Source organism: Kogia breviceps, chromosome 2, assembly GCF_026419965.1.
Source record: "Kogia breviceps isolate mKogBre1 chromosome 2, mKogBre1 haplotype 1, whole genome shotgun sequence".
In the NCBI taxonomy this organism is placed as follows: Eukaryota; Metazoa; Chordata; class Mammalia; order Artiodactyla; family Physeteridae; genus Kogia; species Kogia breviceps.
The window spans coordinates 95,505,846-95,509,298 of record NC_081311.1 but is presented as its reverse complement, the minus strand read 5'-3'; the positions used below and the strand labels follow the sequence as shown (position 1 = coordinate 95,509,298).

The window sequence follows — 3,453 nt, the reverse complement described above, 5'->3', positions numbered from 1 at the left end:
CCTCTACAGATTTCCATCACTTCCTGCTAATTCCAGGTAATTTTTCACTACTTTATTAAATCTCTGATGTCTTTAATCAAATTCTCAAACTATTTTGTCCAGATATTTTTAGTTACCTTCTGCAGAAGGTAATACCAATTTGTCTGGTATACCATTATCAGAAAAGGGAATCCTTCCTATCTTTTCCTTTTCCACTTAACTTTGTGAGCATTACTCCAGGTCTTTAAGCATTTTTTTGGACATACACTTTTTTTTTTTTTTTTTTTTTTTGCGGTACGCGGGCCTCTCATTGTTGTGGCCTCTCCGTCGCGGAGCACAGGCTCCGGACGCGCAGGCTCAGCGGCCATGGCTCACGGGCCCAGCCGCTCCGCGGCACGTGGGATCTTCCCGGACCGGGGCACGAACCCGCGACCCCTGCATCGGCAGGCGGACTCTCAACCACCGCGCCACCAGGGAAGCCCTGGACATACACTTTTACATGACTGGATAGTATTTCATCAAAAGGCTGAATTCACTTAGTTGTTGTTTTGTTGTTTTGGCTTCAGCTGGACATTTGTCTGTCTCGCTATTGCTCAGGGTTCTCTGTTACAAGTGATGGAGTCCCCTCCAGTTAGTTTAAGCAGAAGGGGATTTTTTACAGAGAGCTACGACGTAGTGGACATTATCTTTGGGAGAGCCAGGGGACCAGGTTGGGAGCCACTCAGCCAGGAACAATAGCAGACAGGGAAAATTCCTTCCCAGATAATGGGATAAACCTTGGTGGTCCAGCTGGCAGTTGGTAGCTATGACACTGGGAAGAATCTAGAACGTGTACCTGGTTTGCCCCTCTCCCCACCAGTGTGTCTATCCTCAATGAAAGCTTCTTCCCTTCTCAGCAAGGCACATCTCCTTGGCAGAGCCCAGGGACTCGTGGAACCCAGCACCGAGGGAGTTTGGCCCAGCAGTAGAGGAAGGCATGCTAGAAGGGAAAGGCGTGAAGCACACCAGTCCTTCTCAGACTCAGCATCTCTCCTCTCTGGATGTGTCCCTCTTGGAGCATGTCTCACACAGAGTAGAAGGCACCTCAGACTTGACTGAAAAAGCAGGACCCTCTGTCATCCATAACAACTTGGACAACATCAGAAACATTTCTCCTTTTGGCTTTTATTAGGAGGTATAACTGGGCGGGAGAGGAGTGAGCTGAGGAGGGTGCCCAAGGGGCTGTGAGAAACTGGTGCTAAGAAGGAGATCTTCCATGCTCACCCCTCCCCCACTGCCCTGTGCAGAGAGGATATTCTTTAGGGTGAGGATGTCCGTATCCAGAGCCTCTATTCAGACACAGGCCTGTTAGGACCATGGATGGTCCCATGTAGTATAGCATTCCTTGAATGGTGGTCTCTAGATGTATTCTCAAGGGTCTGAAAATTCTCTACAAGAATTTAAAATTGGGCGGTTTCCATCTCTATACTAATCCAAAGGATTAATAGACTCACCTCAATCACCTTATTTTTAAAAAAATATTTAATTAATTTATTTATTTATGTATGTGGTTGCGCCGGGTCTTAGTTGTGGCACGTGGGCTCCTTCCTTGCAGCATGGCGGATCTAATTCTCTGACCAGGGATCGAGCCCGGGCCCCCTGCATTGGGAGCACAGAGTCTTAACCACTGCACCACCAGGGAAGTCCCCTCAGTCACCTTATGACTTAGTACGTTCACACATTTTTTGTTTTAAAATTATGCAATGGGAAAGGCGGCGGCGGCACCTGCGAGCGGAGGCCTAGGCGGGGCATGGCAGCGCCGACGGCCCTGTGAGGGCGAAGCTGCCGCGGGGCCCGCCATGCGCCGGCGGCCCTGACATGGGCGCCAGCGGCTCCAAAGCTCGGGGCCTGTGGCCCTTCGCCTCGGCGGCGGGGGGCGGCGGCCCGGAGGCGGCTGTCGCTGAGCAAGCTTTGGTGCGACCGCGAGGCCGAGACGTGCCCCCCTTCGTATTCACGCGCCGCGGCTCCATGTTCTATGACGAGGATGGGGATCTGGCTCACGAGTTCTATGAGGAGACAATCGTCACCAAGAACGGGCAGAAGCGGGCCAAGCTGAGGCGGGTACATAGGAACCTGATTCCTCAGGGCATCGTGAAGCTGGATCCCCCCCGCATCCACGTGGATTTCCCTGTGATCCTCTATGAGGTGTGAGCCTGGGGGGTGGCAGGCATAAACACCCCCTGCCCCAGCAAGAAACCCCCAGGCTCAAGGTGTGGCTTCCATTGAGGAACCTAGGCTGGGGCCACAACCGTGAATAAACTCCACTGGCCCGGAACCTTCAGCTGTGAGCAGGGCAGTCCTACAGTGCTGGTTGGGTGTTGGTTTGTATGTGGACAAGAGGTGGCTGGTGGCTGGCAAGGGCTGATAGCGGAGTTACCAGTCCACCTTTCCCAGCAATCCGTACAAGGAGCATGGCAGGGCATATGCTGGTCAAGAATGCCTGGTTCCTGTGCCCTTGCTTGGCCTGCATTCTTCCAAGCTTGCCTAGGGCCCAGCCCTGCTGGAAGCTACAGCACTTTACAAGTGAGGTCTGCCTTTTTCCAGCCCCAGGGCTGTGGGAGCTGTACACAAGTGGGAACTTCCTTTCCCTCACTTCCTTTACCTTCTCGTTGGAGCATTTCAGCCGTTTGCTACCTCGATTCCTCCTGTGTTGGACAGAAGCTGGGGGCAGAACAAGCCTGATTCTTCCTGCCTACCTGCCCATCTGTTCCCACCCCCAGATGGATGGACAGTTTGCTGGCTGTTAATAGGTGTGGGAGGTTTCTCAACCCCGGGCTGGGCTGATCCCTCCCCACTGCAACTAGTTGTTGACCCCCACCCCAATTGAGAGGGCATAGGATGGGGATCAGGAAGGGCTCTGGATGCCTGTGCCTATGGGGTGTTGCCACATCCCACCTACTGTGTCTAATCCCCCTTGCCCTTACACATCCACCACCCTGTGATAAGGGACAGCACCCTAGGGCTGGTGCCAGTAGCTCTGAGGAGCCCACCACCCCTTCCCCTACAGTATACCCATCCCTTCAGGATCAGTAAGAGAAAAGTACTGGAGCCCTGGGTAGGGACAGAAAGGAGAGAACAATCATAAAGGAATACTTAAAATGTGAAAGCTTGTAAATAGTCTAGTCCATGATGTTGGGGCAGAGTCTGATTTCTACATAAAAATGACTTTTTGTTTTTTTTTAATTCCTTACTGTGCAAACTGTTCTTTAAGCATGTGAGAAATGGCTTGGGGAGGGTAGCCCTCAATCTAGGAAGGCTGTTGTGTTATTTCTTCAATAAAATTATTTGTAGACCCTGAAAAAAAAATAAAAATAAAATAAAATAAAATAAAATAAAATAAAATTATGCAATGTTTGATACTATGGAAGAAAACATATATAATATATAGGTTACTTACAAGCTATAAAAATAAAACACCCGTGAACCCACCCCCCA

General features: G+C 50.8%; 1 pseudogene; it reads left to right on the top strand.

The window, feature by feature from the left end:
- The first annotated feature begins 1,783 nt into the window (after positions 1 to 1,783).
- LOC131751522 (tumor suppressor candidate 2 pseudogene) lies at positions 1,784 to 3,201 on the top strand (annotated as a pseudogene).
- Positions 3,202 to 3,453: the final 252 nt, after the last annotated feature.